The sequence below is a fragment of the Mus musculus genome, chromosome 8 (genome assembly GCF_000001635.26).
Source record: "Mus musculus strain C57BL/6J chromosome 8, GRCm38.p6 C57BL/6J".
In the NCBI taxonomy this organism is placed as follows: domain Eukaryota; kingdom Metazoa; phylum Chordata; class Mammalia; order Rodentia; family Muridae; genus Mus; species Mus musculus.
In genome coordinates this window covers 42,497,683-42,513,682 of record NC_000074.6, presented here as the reverse complement: position 1 = coordinate 42,513,682, position 16,000 = coordinate 42,497,683, and positions in this window count along the sequence as shown.

Here is a 16,000-nt window from a genome sequence, read left to right as displayed (position 1 = left end):
GTAACCTCAAAAATAATTTTATATTTGGGAGTCAACTCAATATGAAGAAGTATATTAAAGGGTCACTGAAATAGGAAGGTTGAGAACCACTGCTCTAGATGAAATGAAGACAAGACTTTAAAAAGTGAAGTATCCTTTATTGTATTTGTTTTGCATAATCATGTCAATATAGATCAGGCAAGTATTTGTCTCTCTCATAAAATGAGAACGGTTCTGCACATTTAAATAGGCAAAACAGTTTTAGCAGTATAAGTGATCCATCATAGTGTTTCTCTTTTAATTGTGGAATTAGGAAGAAATATAGGAGAGAGTAAATTATTGCTTAGTGAGACTGTAACATCTTCCTTTAGATTGGTAGTGCATTGTGGGGAGTGGATGAAGTCTAGGTTAATATGGATTTTTGACATGAGCATGGTCATATTAAGTACTGCAATACCTCCGGCCCATGAGAACGGCAAAGCCTCTCCCAGTCAGGCTAAGGGAAGCTGAAAAGCTTTCCCCTGGTCCAAGAACAGTTTTATTTATTTATTACATATTTATTTATTTGATTATTTATTTACTTATTTATTTATTTATTTATTTGATATTTTCCTTGTAAATGCTAACAAAGTACCACAATACATCTGTAGCCTTATGTTAGTGTTTTTGAGACATGATCTTTCTCTGAGCCAAAGTTTTCCCCAAAGTCTTGGCAATCCTTCCGCCTCAGCCTCTTTCATGTTAGGATTATGAATGGAAACAATGTTATTATAATTTCACAAAGTAAATTTGTACATGGTAATTTTTAGGGCAAATTAGGGACAATATTCTCAAATTCATCAGTGACATTTACACTGATACTTTATTATGTTACATGATTGGGAAGTAACTCTGATTCCTTTACATATATAAAATCTAACAAGGTCATCAAAAAGAAATTACTTAAACCATTGAAAGATGTGTACAACTACTAGATTCTTTGTATCAGGAACTCAAGGGCATAGTAATGCAAAGAACTGTATTAAAGCAAAGAAGATAAGGAGCACTTTGTCTGAAAACAGACTAGGTTAAGAAAATCATAAATTTTGTATTTATCTTTGTTAAGTATATTATTTGAGGCCAATTTCTTGTTAAGGTCCAGTGTTTATTCTAATTTTATAAAACATATTAGTGATGCCCTCACTCTTTTTCTATTCTTGTCTATGAAAGATGGTGAAGGCAGCAGGCTTGGTCAGCATTTCCAAATGTCATGGACCCAGTCCAGGGCACTTTCTTTTCTGGCTCCTGTTATATTTACACACACACACACACACACACACACACACACACACACACACACACACACACACACATATTCTGAAACTAAGGACCTTGCCATGTGCTTCCTTAGGAAGGAAGCCGGAGTCAGGCTCTGAATCTCACTTTTCCTTCCAATTCCCACAGCACGTTTTCTGGTCAGTGTCTGGCTTGAAACCTTCTTAGCTGTTTAGTTCACTTATAAATACTGCAAATCCTCTATTTCCCACAGGACTCATGGAGAGAAAGATACAGAATTGCAAACCTCAAAATAAATTTCTGAGCCTGTTTTTTTTTTAAAATTAGCACAGATTCTGAAAGTCTTAAACGCTCTTTGTTCGCAGGAGAGAGAATGGCTCTAATCCAAAATAGCTGTACATTTTCTCTTAAAGGGCATTGGTTAATGATAAGTACTAAGCATTTCCTTTTGAAAAAAAAAACTGCCTTTGATGGAAAAAGTCTGGGATATTTTTTATATTCATAGCTGAGGTGAAGATGAATTATAGTAACTTCACTATTGATTTCCTTTGGTGCTGAATATAGGTTTTGAGAAATTATATATCATATGACTTTTGTCTGAAATGGTGCCCAAGCATGAGATAGACTTGGGAGCCCTCCATGAGGAAAGTTTTCATACATCTCTTCTAAAACTTTTTATTAGATTGGTGGGAGGCAGGAAGAAAATGCCAATTGAGCAAGCTACTTCTCCAATCTGGACTGCCTCTGAAATGGGAAACTCAAGACACAGAGGAAATGATGTGACTACAAACTCTGGAAGACTTAAGATGCTAACTTACTTTATTTGGATTGAACTTTAGCTATGTATCCCAAACCCTTTTCCAGATGTTTTCTTTTCTAGGTTGGACAACCGGCACTAGTCTTCAAATAGAATTTATATTTATATTTAACTAGCTCTATATTTTGGTTCTAGGAGGGCTTCGTGGAATCATCCAAAGGTAAAAATTATTGAGATTTTTAAAATTAGCTTACACTATTTTATCATTTGCAAAATGAATTAATAAAAAAATCCAGAGTCATTTTCCAGATGAGTTTCTGTAATTTGGGCAATCTTGTGGTTGATATTCAAATGAAATAAAAGGGTCAAATTCTTTAGGAGCTAGAACTCTGAACAGACTGTACCCAAAATCTGAAGATGTGTCTTTTAAGAACATTATCCACAGATACCTCCCTGTCCCCAACTTCATCTCATATTTTAGAATTCTTATCCTGGGAAGAAGTCATAGAAAAATAGATTATCCACAGCTTTTGTAAGCTCAATTCTCTCAGACAAACTACTATAGTCTTTATGAGTTGAAGATGACTCATTTGAAAGTCCATCACAGTCTGGCCCATTGAGTGTGGACAGTACCTCATAGGGGAGATCAATAATCTTCCTCAGTGCCTTACGTGAATTTTCAGCCACTTGTCTACACTATTTCTATTCATTTCTTTTAACAGTTCACATCCTCAGGTGCCTAAGGGGGCATAGAGTGTATAGAGTGGGGGAGGTTAATATGAAGGGGACATTATTCTGTCTTGCTGTAAAAAAAATAATAATCCTTCATACATTCTGGGGAACATAATCCGGTATTGTTACTGTAGAGTCACCCATGTTTCAGTAACTCTTCACCCATACTCTGTAGCTGTAGTGTCTTAAATAAAAGTGGCCTTCATATGCTCATAAATTTGAATATTTAGGCATCTTGGAATGGCATGTGAGAGGGATTGGAGGTGTGGCATTGTTGGAGTAGGCATGGCATCACTGGCTTACCCATGCTATACCTAATTCTCTCTCACTGTTTCTCTCTCCACTTCTCTTTCTATCTCTCTATGTCTCTGTATCTCTGTCTTTGTATCTCTGTCTGTGTCTCTCTATGTCTCTCTCGCTCGCTCACTCGCTCGCTCGCTCTCGCTCTCTCTCAATCTCTCTCTCTGTCTCTCTCTCCCTCTCCTTCTCCCCCCTCCCTGTGGATCAGGATGTAATGCTCATCTACTTCTTCCATGAGTGCATGTTGTCACATTCCCTGCCATGACAATAATGCACTAAACCTATGAAACTATAAACAAAAAAAAGTCCCCAATTATATTTTCTTTTTAAAATAAGTGTTGCATTGGTCATAGTGTTTCTTCATAGCAATAGAACAGGGACTAATAAAAAATTAGGTATACCCCTAAAAGCCATTGTGTCTTATTTTGACTTGTCATTTGGACTTTGGATAATTGTCCATACACTCAAAAGGGAAAGATTTTAAGTGTCCTCCACCCATAAAGGCCCAGATTCTCTTAAATGACCATGAGCTTCTGTCTCATCCCAGCAATAACATCTGAGATATTATCATCCTCTTATATATTTTCATAAAAACAGTAAAATAAGATATTCTCTACTTAAAGGTTCTATGTAAAATGGCAACAAATAATTCTCAGCATTGTTAGCAGCTACACAGCTCTATCAACAGTGCTCATAATAGCTATATCAAATTCCATGGCTAAATGAACAGTATTCATATGCCTAGTTTAGTTGGGCTCAATCATAGCAATGGAATAATTGAGGTCAAACAAATGGCATAGACTCAGATCTGGTTTTGATTACCAAGCTTTCTAGAACATATTTTTATGTCATCTTTGCCAATAACATTACCAGTGAGTGTTTGCCTAACCTCTGTCTCTGAGTACATGTACATGAGTACATAGAGTTTCAACTCCCCGGCATGCTCTTATGGCTGTATTTTATGACTTGTAGGTTGATGCTGGAGTCCTGCTATTCATTGCCGCCATACTACCTCAGGCAGCTCACATTCAAGACTTCCCTTTCCATGTGTAGTGAAGTTAAAACTTAATTCCAGTCATAGTCCTTGTGGATCTTACCGACTAGAGGCAAATCTTGTTATTCATCTTGTATTTTTTTTCAAAGTAAAAATGACCTATAATTACCACCAACCTTCAAGATGACTATGAACAACTTTTATACATGTGATTAGTATATTTCCATCTATAATTAATGTATGATAGCATTTCAGTAGATGATAATTATAGTGCAGTCTATTGTTTAAAATGAGAATGGTCTCCTTTAAAAAATACATGTTTTTCTCTGCTACCGAATTCCCATTTTTGCCTGGAGTGCATTTTTAAAGTTACTATTTTGTACTTCTGACGCTAGATTTTTTTTAAAGCTTCTAGTTGAGGGAATGTAATATTTTAAAATTACAACCCAGAATGTTTACTGTGGTTTTCTCAAGTCATATCTCTTCTACAGGAGGATATTTAAAATTACAAGAATTGGAAATAATATAAGCATAGAAAATTACTAGTTGTAATTTTGGGACATGTAAAGACATAAATTCCATGAAGTGACAGATTTAGACAGAATTTTTTAATGCATTCTTTTTCACAGATTATAAAACATTTTGAAAAACAAGACAGTGATACCTGAACTTATTATGAAGGCAATAAGATAATCACCTCATATGAAATGCAGAGATAATTATTATGTGTCCTAGAAGATACCATTGAACTAGGCAACTTAGGAAAACATGTTCATCTTTATGCTGAAGCTCCCTCCTTGTAAAATTAATAACAACGTCTTTTTGAAAAATTAACCCATTCTCTTCCTTCTAATCTAAGATGTGCTTTGTATATGTTGCATGTGTGCATAGGTGTTGTGTCTCGTGTGTATGCATGAACAAAAGTTTCCAACGTGAGTCTAAACAAAATTCCCAGCAATGCTTGTCAGAAGTAGACTATGAAACAAAATTATAAAATGAATTTTCTTTGTCCTATTTTTGAAAAAAAAAAAGGTAAATTTCTGTTCAATCCAATCAAAAACAATCTTAAAATCTAACTCCTTGACTTCAATAAACAATAGATAGTAGACCTACTTGTAAGGCAATGAGACCTGAATGAGCTGGTTAGTGTTAAGTCAACTTGACACAAGCTAAAGTCATCTGACAAGAGGGAACTTCAATTAAGAAAATGCTTCTAAGCCGGGGGTGGTGGCACACACCTTTAATCCCAGCACTTGGGAGGCAGAGGCAGGCAGATTTCTGAGTTTGAGGCCAGCCTGGTCTACAGAGTGGGTTCCAGGACAGCCAGGGCTACACAGAAAAACCCTGTCTCTAAAAACAAAAAACAAAAACAAAAACAAAACAAAACAAAAACAAAAACAAAACAAAGAAAATGCTTCTATAAGATGAGGCTGTAGCAAGCCTGTGGAGCATTTTCTTATTAGTGATTGATAGGGGAGGCACCACCTCATTTTGGGTAGTGTCACCCCTGGGCAGGTGGTTCTAGTTTCTATAAAATAGCAGACTGAACCAGCCCTGTGGAGAGGCCCATAAGCAGTATCCTCTGATGTCTGCATTGGCTCCTGCCTCCAGGTTCTTGTCTATCTGAATTCCTCCCCTCACTCTTTCAGATGACAAGCTGTTATATGGAACTCGATGAAATACACCCTTTCTTCTTCAATTTACTTTTGGCCAGGATGTTTTCTCACAGCAATAGTAACCCTGACTAAATAAGACATTGACCAATTACTATACTGTAAGAATAGTAATTCTCACACAGATAAAGCACTTTTAACATCTCTCTCCCTATCTTATCTATCGTCTATCTATCTATCTATCTATCTATCTATCTATCTATCTATCTATCTATCTATCTATCTATCTATCTATCACCATCTCCCTATCATCTCTCTGTCTATCTTCATTCAAATACCTGTTTTACTTTCTTTAGTAACAAAAGCCTTAGAAATCTAATATTTGAACATGCCACTTGTTAAAACTGCATTGTGCCCCGATGACTTACTTTTGTGTACAGCTTTCTTCCAGGTTAAGATCGCTTCTTTTGTTATTCAGTAACAGGCCAGAAGATGCTCTTGGATACAAAGTTTAGGAAGTAGCAGAAATGACAGGTATCCTCCTTGACCAAAATTTTCCAGTTTATGTACAAACAGATGGAAGCAATGGAGAGTCAGACAAGAATTTCCCATTAGTCTTTTTCAGAAAGTATTCTGATACAAAGACTAACAAAACCTCTCAGAAAAACCAATTATTAATCCCATGATGGAGCTGGCTATATAGCTAAGTGGGTAAGGAAATGTGTCAGTAATGCTAATGACATGAATTTAACTCCTAGGACCCACATTGTGGAAGGAGAGAAGAGACTACTACATATGACCTCTGACCTCCACATGAATATGAACATTGTGGATGCTTTGTTTTACACACACACACACACACACACACACAATACATATAATATCAAACATTGATTAATTTCCTTCCAGCTAACCAATCACTTTTAAATATTTTCTCATCTCCTTTTCATGTTTAATCTTGTATCTAACCCAGGACAAAAAAAAATGTCTTACTGCCACATTCATCTCTGGTATTATTCATGTCTAAAAAGAGAAAATAACGAAAGCATGTCCTTTCTCTTTTTATGGTTTCAAACAAACAAACAAACAAACACAAAACCACACAGAACAAGAAAAAACTAACCTTTGTGAATTTTTAAATTACAAACCTAGAATTTTAAGATGTTCTAATAATTTGAGGGTAGGATAATGAAGAATAGTAAAATAAGATGAAAAGTGAATAATTCTTCAGAAATGTATAAGCACATTGTATTTAAGCATTCATTTTATTTAGTATACTTTAAAACTTTATGTATGCTGATTTAAGTGTTTATGAAACTAGGGCACTGCTCTTCAAAGTCGCTCTCAGATGAATCAAGTATTAATTGTTTCCCAAAGACACTATGATGTAGCTGTCTTTATATAAAATGTATGTGAACACACTTTTAAGGGTATTAAAAGATTCTTTAATGTACCCTGAAGGTGTAGTTATAAAAGAAGGATTAATAATGCACAGCCCCTGGAATAATCCAATATGTGGAAAGAAAATAAAATATCTGAAAATAAAAAAAGGAAAAAAGCTTTTAGATATAAAAGGTTATTTGTTGCTTAGAGTGCAAGATTAATGAAAAATAACATCATTCAAATTCTTTAGACATAACTTCCTTGGCAATACTTCATAAATTGCCATTTGTTTTCACACACACACACACACACACACACACACACACACACACACACACAAATATATATATATATAATCAAAACACAGACATATGTTTATTCCAAATTATCTCTAATTGAACCTTGTGATTATTCCTGTTAATTGTCAGTTTGACAGGATTTTGATCTACCAAGGAGATAAGCCTCCAGACATCCTTTGTATGGATTCCTTAGCCTCTCACACACCTCTAGAGATTATGCTGATTGTGAAAATAAAGGTGAGAGGACACATACTAAAGGTGTTTGTAAGCATTCCATGGGAAGGAGTTGTAGATTGCATGACAAGGAGAAACAGCTGAGTACTGGCTTCCCTGCTCTCTGCTTCTAGACTGGGATGCAATAGGACCAGCTGCTTCAAGGCCTTTTTGCCTTAGCTGCCTCATATGAATGAACTGCATTCTTGAATTGTGACTTTTAATAGACCCTATCTCAACTTATTGCTAACGTCAGAGTATTTCAGCACAGGAAAAGAAACTAAAGCTGGACTCTTTCAATCAAATGTTTTATAGCTGTAAAGTGATGCCATAAGTTATATAATGCCAATACTCACCAGTCTCATGTATTTAATTTTTCTGTGACTCAGTAAGCCTTTTGCAAGGAATAGGATTCTGTTATGTATATTCAAATAATTTATTTCTGTATTATCCCTAAACTTCTATAAATTTCAAAAATCAATACTATGATTTCAGCATTATCTCCAGTTTGAATTTTGGTTTTAGAATCTGTACCTTACAATAAGCAAAGACTAAAAAAAATATTCTCATGTTTTCTTTATAACTAGACATACCTGTAAAATAATGACTTAACTTCATTATTAGTATAGTACATGACATTGTATGCATTGTGTTATCTATTCCTTAAAACACATACAAATTCTCTCCAACCTTTATCCAGCCTCTTTGTGCAGTAGATTGGTAGCAGATTTAGAACAATGTGCATGGCTACCCTGAAGTTTCAGTTCTCGTTGACTGTTACAATTGACCGCATCTTAGTGAAACAGCACACACCAATCATCCTAGCAGTTAGACAGTCAAATAGAACATCTTGGCATATGCATGCTGGGGTCCTAGACAGGTGTCCATTTCACTGTCTTTTCCCAGTTCTATGCCGTCTGCCTTCACATCAATCAACCTTTGTCTCCAATATGGAGATCCCTGCTTACACAGGGCTCACCCTGAATCCAGGCTCAATAAATGGAAAGTCATTTTTAGCATTTAAATTACCATATTGAAAGAACCACAGGATAAGATTGTAGACCCCAATTTGAATAACACTTTGAAAAGCCCTTTATATAATACAGAATTTTAGATTTCATACAATGCACTACATATTTCTTTCTTTTTTCATTAGATTTTTTTAATTCACATTTCAAATGTTATCCCCTTTCTTAGTTTCCCCTCTGAAAGTCCCCTATCCTCTCCTCCTTCTCCCTGCTCTCCAACCCATCCACTCCTACTTCCTGGCCCTGGCATTCCCCTTTACTGGGGCATAGAATCTTTACAGGATGGAGGGCCTCTCCTCTCATTGATGACCGACTAGGCCATTCTCTGCTACATATGTAGCTAGAGCCACGAGTCCCTCTGTGTGTTTTCTTTGATTAGTAGTTTAGTCCCAGTGAGCTCTGGGGTTGTTGGTTAGTTCATATTGTTATTCCTCCTATGGGGCTGCAAACCCCTTCAGCTTCTTGGGTACTTTCTCTAGTTCCTTCACTGGGGACCCTGTGCTCTGTCTAATGGATGGCTGTGAGCATCCACTTCTGTATTAGTCAGGCACTGGCAGAGTCTCTCAGGAGACAGCTATGTCAGCCTCCTGTCAGCAAGCTCTTGTTAGCATCTGCCATAGTGTCTGGGTTTGGTGGTTGTATATGGGATGGATCACCAGGTGGGCAGTTTCTGGATGGTCATTCCTTCAGTCTCTGCTCTGAACTTTGTTTCTGTAACTCCTTCCATGGGTATTTTGTTCCCCCTTCTAAGATGGATTGAAGTTCATACACTTTGGTCTTCCTTCTTCTTGAGTTTCATGTGTTTTGCAAATTGTATCTTGGGTATTTGAGCTTCTGGGCTAATACCCACTTACCAGTGAGTACATATCATGTGTATTTTTTTGTGATTGGGTTACCTCACTTAGGATGATAACCTCCACATCCTTTCTTTTCAAAATCTTAATTCATATGACTGATTACTATAGCAACCACAGATTACTTCCTGCAGAATTATAAATGTCTCTCGTGTCTCAGTTTTATTGACTAGAATTCACGAAATCGGTGTGGAGATATCTCTGTAGAGTTGCATACCCTTTTAGGCACAACCAGGAAACATAGTTGTTCTTTGAGCCTTTTTAGAAGTCTCAATACTGATTTAAATAATGACCAATTTGCACTCCTAACAACATTGGAAAGGGTGCATCTTTTCCCAAATCCTTTTGGGCATTTTGTTATACAAAAATTAAACATTTGCTTGTGTAAGTATATGAATATAAATAGAATAATTTTTCACATTATAACTTGTGAGAATATGTGATATGAAGGCAGCAATATAATTTGAAACATTGCAGTCATGACTGACCCCTACAATTTGTTCACATACTGCTAACATAGTTAATGTGGATTGGTGTAAGGTCATCCAGACAATTATATATACTATGTAACAATAAAAGGGTGGGTAGGAATACCTTAAGAAAAATATTAAAGGAATATTATACAACTCTAAATGCAGAGAGAATGAATTTCAACAAGGGTTAAACTTGCTTTTTCTCAGTGGGAAATTTCTCACTGGATAGAGACATTTTAGTGTTATAATTAGTAACTGAAGATAACACATATTCTAACTATAATGAGTCAAAATGTCTCTTATTACAAGTATTTATCTAAATTTTCAGTAATTTCAAAGATAAGAAAGCTTGACACAAGTTAGCAGTACATTGAAAGTGATACAACTTCTTTCTCTATGTCCTTTCTAGAAAGAAACAATATTCTAGAAGAATAAATATAGTTGTGTTGAAAACTATGATGAATGTGCTTTTCTAAATTATTAATTACTTTAATAAAACCAGTTATTAAATTATAACAGAAAGACAGATTCTAGTGATTTTTGCATATTTAAAGAGACTATTCATATGGTTTCCCCAAAGGGCTGTGCTTTGTGTGATTTCTCTTAAGAAACCACTTTGAACTTGAGCTAAACGTTTGTTGCCACAATGTACATCCTGCTTTTAAGCTGAGTTTGTCTAATAGTGCAAGGAAACTACAAAGTAAAACACAATATATTTTACAAAGCAAGAGGAATTTTCTTATCAGCTTCCCTTGTGAAAGACCTAATTTAAAATTCATTGTTAGCATAACCCTACTGTAGACTATCCAGTGGGAAGAGGCTCTGGGAAGAAAGGATGCGTGTTTTCATTATGCTTATGAATAAACGTAGAGCTGTGGCATTTATCACTGAGCTGGTGGTATTGTTGCTTATCGACCAATGTAGTAAAAAATGAAAGGTAGGAAATGCATGTATATACAGAAGGCTTCATTTAAGTCTCGGCATAGGAGATTAAGCTCTAAAGAAATAAAAATAAAACACCAAGCAGATTAAATCTAGAAAATAATATGTAGAAAAGAGAAGAAAGAGTTGACAGCAGAATTAAGAAAGTATATTTCAGACTTTAAGATGTACATTTAAGGTTGAAAATTGGGATGAATTGTTTTTTTCAAATGTAGAGAAATTTATTTCTTCCACTCTACACAGTACTTTTGAAACTAATGTCAAATCTTGAGGTGGATTTTTTTTTCAGGGGTTCTTGGGTAGCCACTAAATATGCCAAAACCTGAATGGTCTGCTTTCACTCACTTACCCAACTAAATGGAGAGTGGCTGTGTCTCCGGGTCAGGTATCTAAAAGTGATTGCTTTTAGAAATCACAGAATGGGCAGACTCAGTCTTTGTTTATAAGGGAGAATAGTAATGAAAGAAAACGGTACCATCACTTTATCCCAGTGAAGCATCCGGGCAAACCATGAAGACTAGCATATACTTATGTGTCTAACTGGCTATCTGTCTGTCTGTCTATTGTTATAGCTATCTACATTAATATATATCTACTCATACATGTACACGTTTACATAATATATTTATACCATAGTTGTCTTTGCTGTCCCTAATTCACAATACAAACAATTTTAAGAAGGAGAGGGTGGCTTGGCTTAGAGTTTAAGGCAGTGGTTCTCAGCCTATTGTTGGTGACCCCTTTGGAGAGGCAAAGGATCCTTTCACAGGTGTCCCCTAACACCATCTGAAAACAGCTATTTCCATTATGACTCTTAACAGTTGCAAATTTTCAGTTATTAAGTAGAAACAAAATAACTTTATGACTAGGGCTCACCACAACCTGAGAAAAGGTATTAGAGGGTCCCAGTGTTAAGAAGGTTGAACACTGCTGGTTTAAGGAGACAGCGTCTAAAGTAAACAGAAAAACAGCAATGAGATCCCCTGTCAGCAAAACTGTGAGATAACTGCTTGCTACAGAAAAATCACAAGTGTGAGAGATCCAACTAAAACTGGGACTAAGCAATAGTGAGAAAGACCAACATCCCAGCAACCTACTTCTACAGCTGGTCCTTCCTTTCTACAGGCTTAGTGTTAACAAGAACTGAAGACCAAGCATTCAAACACATAAGCCTGTGATAAATATTTCATACTGAAGCCCTGACAGTAAGTATACACATACACTGAGATATTATTGGCTTTCAGCATAAATGCAAACTTTATTAAGTTATAGTATTTGTTGGGATTTTCCTAATTTTCCTATATATTTTTTTCAATTATTTTTATGAAATGTATTGGTGTAATTCTCCTTTGAAAACTGTAATATAAAGTTCTTAAAGCACAGAAAGGCTTCCAAGAAATATATTTTATATCACATTTAATTTCTAGCTGCTAATTTAATACACATGCTGAGTTTCAGAACGTTTTTAGTGAATTTTTCTTTAATTAAAGCTATTAATTGGAACTGCAGGTAGAAAATTATTCACACATTACATTTCACCTTTAAGGAGAACTAAGTGAATACTATTTTGGAATAATAATAATTCAAGCAGCAAACTGAAACAACCCACCGAGCACCTTAATATCAAATGGCACTTCATTAAGTCTTAACACAATTATTTAAAATGTGTTGGACAGAGCATTTGCTAGAAATCATTGCTAATGCTGGATATTAAATAACTTTAAAATTAGCTGGTATACTTCTATTAAATAGTTGTAATGAATTTTTAAAGAGGGAAATGCTCCAACATCCAACTAAAAATATTTAGTTTTTCCCTTCTTTATGTTTTCACTTCTTGGTTATTTATGTTATGTATATGTTTTGTTTTGTTTTGAGACAGAGTTTCCCTGCATGGCCCTGGTTGTTCTAGAATACATTCTGTAGACCAGGTTAGCCTCAGACTTAGAGATCCACCTACCTCTGCCTCCTAAGTGGTGGGATTAGATGTGTGCCTTGCCACTGCATGGAACATTGTTGATTATTTTTAAGATTAATTTTAGTATTAGAGGACTGACAACTATAGGCTATTTTCTAGATAGAATTTTGTCATCCTGAGATCAGGTACTGAGACTGTAGTGTTTGCAACTCTTGGTTTTTATAGGCACTTTGTTTAGTGAATTTTTCTGCCCTCACAATTCCTCCTACACTCTTAGGGGCTGATGATTGGTCATTTATAGTACAGATTTTTAGACAATCCAGAAGGCTCAGTTTCCTAAAGAGGGAACAGATGCACCAAATCGCTTTTCAAATTATGAAAGATTTTTGGAATGTCTTCCTCATGCCTTGGATAAAATGTGACTAGTCAGCTTCGCGACAGCAAGGATGGCCTGCTGCTCCTGTGTTCATGCTTCCTCTCTCTGTCAGGACAGACTGCATCTTCAGTGCTGTAATCAATGCAAATGCTTTCTTCCCTAAGTTGCTCTTCTAGGGATCATCTATCATACTAACAGAAAAGTAACAAATCGTTGTCTCCTCAGCCATTGCTGATAAAACAATTTCCTAAAAGAAATGAATAAGGAAAGAAATATTGATATATTTTGAATGACCATAAACACATATCTAACTTTACAACCAATGAATGGGAATAAATGTATCCTAGTTATTTCTGAAAATATAAAAATGGCCCTTAATAAGAAATTTAGGCACATTTCAACTACCAGACATAACGCTTCATATCTTGGCGTGATTTACTACTGATGAACAATACCATGCCTTTTTTTGGTACTGATATTTTGCAGACTCATTTTAAATCTCTCAGCTTCTCTAATCTTCTTTAAATATTATTGCAGTGATTTGAATAAAAATGTCTCTCCTAGGTTCACCTGCTTGAGTACTTGATATTCAGTTGGTGTAAGTGTTTGGGAAGGACTGGGAGTTGTGGTCTTGTTGGAGGAAGTGTTTCACTTGATCAGGATTTAGGGTAACACAAGACTCCTGGGATTTACCATGTTTTCTCTTTCTCTCTCTGTCTCATGATTGTGGACTAATGTGAGCGCTTACCTGTTCCTTTCCTCTGCCATCATAGACTCCAACCCTCTGAAAACTTAAACCAAAGTAAAAACTTTCTTTTATAAATTGCCTTACTCATGATGCTTCATCACAACCTTAACTAAGACAGTGTGATCTATGTGGCTATATGTGTTAATGAATACAGATCCTGGTGTCTCATAGCTGCTAACCAGTAATTTCAACCAACCAGCTCTTATATTCTTCAACTTCAGTGGAATTTCAAAGCCTTCCAGAATTCTCTGGAATTCTGCTCTGCAGTGGATACTTGCCTCTGCTTTTTCTTCATCTTGTATAGCACTCTGGTCCAACCACCCTCATAGCATTGATTCTTTTCTGCCTCTGAGTTTATTCTTTTTTTCTAAGTACTGAGTTCATTTGTCTTCCTAAGATTAGTGAACATAAAGCACTGCTTGTCCCTCACCATTAACATATGAAGAAACTCCCCTTACCACTAGACCCCATGCATAGTGGAATGAATGAAGAGACCAGAATAGAAAACAAGATATGAATCAAGGACACATGGTGAATGAGTCCCAGAGGCAGAATTCAAACCTCAAAGCTCATGCCATTCATATCTACAGCACTTTACATCCATGCACCATCCGGTATGTAGTGTCCCTTATGTAAATGCTGGCTAAAATAATTGGACTCTTAATCCTGCATCTAAAACAACACTGAAGTAAAGATAGTATTGAAATAATACAATATTTTGAAATAACACCAAAAAGCACCCACAAATATTCATTCAGTAAATTCCTTAAGAACTCATGGTTTCCTACATTAGATATGCAGCTTTAATAAAATTCTTACATTGTCCTTGGGTATTGATGTGTCTGTTATCACATAAAGGGTATTATTAATACAAACACACACATAACACACACACACACACATAAGATATATATATATATATATATATATATATATAAACTTTTTTCATCTTCAAACCAACTAATAAGGTCATCATACTCTCCATAGTAGTCTGATCCTGCAGAAAACAAGAATTGTTCCAAGAAAGTCACTTCTTATTTTTGTCTATTAGCTTTATCACTTGGGAAATGAAGAAAGATTTAGAAGAGAAACACTTGCCTAACCCTTCAAAAAGCTTTGGGCACAGTGGGTAATGAAATAATGATTTCTAAAGCACCAGCAGATTTGAAGATAAAAGTTGCTGTGAGATGCAAAGATGATAAGATTTTCAGGCAAGCAGCTCATTTAATAGCCATTTACAAGAAGAGGTTTAATTCTAAGAAGTGCTTAGATTTAGCTCTCAAAGTCTAAATGATTATTTTAAGGCTAAAAGAAGTGCAACTTGGGTAGAAAACAAGTAAGTGGATCATAAATATGTCATTCTTACTAAAAATCAAATTCCACCTCCTAAATTTGAAAATGTAGTAGACTGGTTTTTCTGTAAGGAAATAAACAAAACATGTGCCAAGGAAAGCAGTGTGAGCATATTTCACAAAGACAGAGTGTATAATTACAGAATCATAAAAATAGCATGGACTACATCTTGCTGCCCTGATTCTTCAGCCTACCTTTTAGAGACTAAGCAACATAGGAATAGGTGGTATTTATTTCTATGTCAAGTACCTGGGAAAAGAGTGTAAGAAATATAAGGAAGTTGAAAACACTATTGTTTTCTTTTAAGCATATCAGCAAAATATTATACCAGCTTACATTTTGTTTCTGGTTATTTTGAGGTTGATTTAAAAAAAAAACTATGATGTTGTTTCAGGGAATTCTTTAGGGACTTAGTTACACTGTTTAAATGCAAGTACACAGTACAGAATCTACCTACAAAAGGTTAGCAATTCCATTATCTGAGTAAAGAAACATCAGTTTGCATTTTTTCCAACTTACTCTGTTTGCCTGCATCCAAGTAAGTGGGGGGACAACATGATTGTTTTATTTATAAAATTTTAAATCATGGTAGTTTAAGACTCAATAATGTATAAAAATATACAAGGTGAATATAGCCTCCATATATCAGGCAACCAGCTTTTATTAATAACAGTGTTCATAATCTAGTCATTGTCAATACCAGTATATAAAATTAAATATCCAATAAAAATAAAATTAGTATAACAAAAATATTTTCTTACACAGT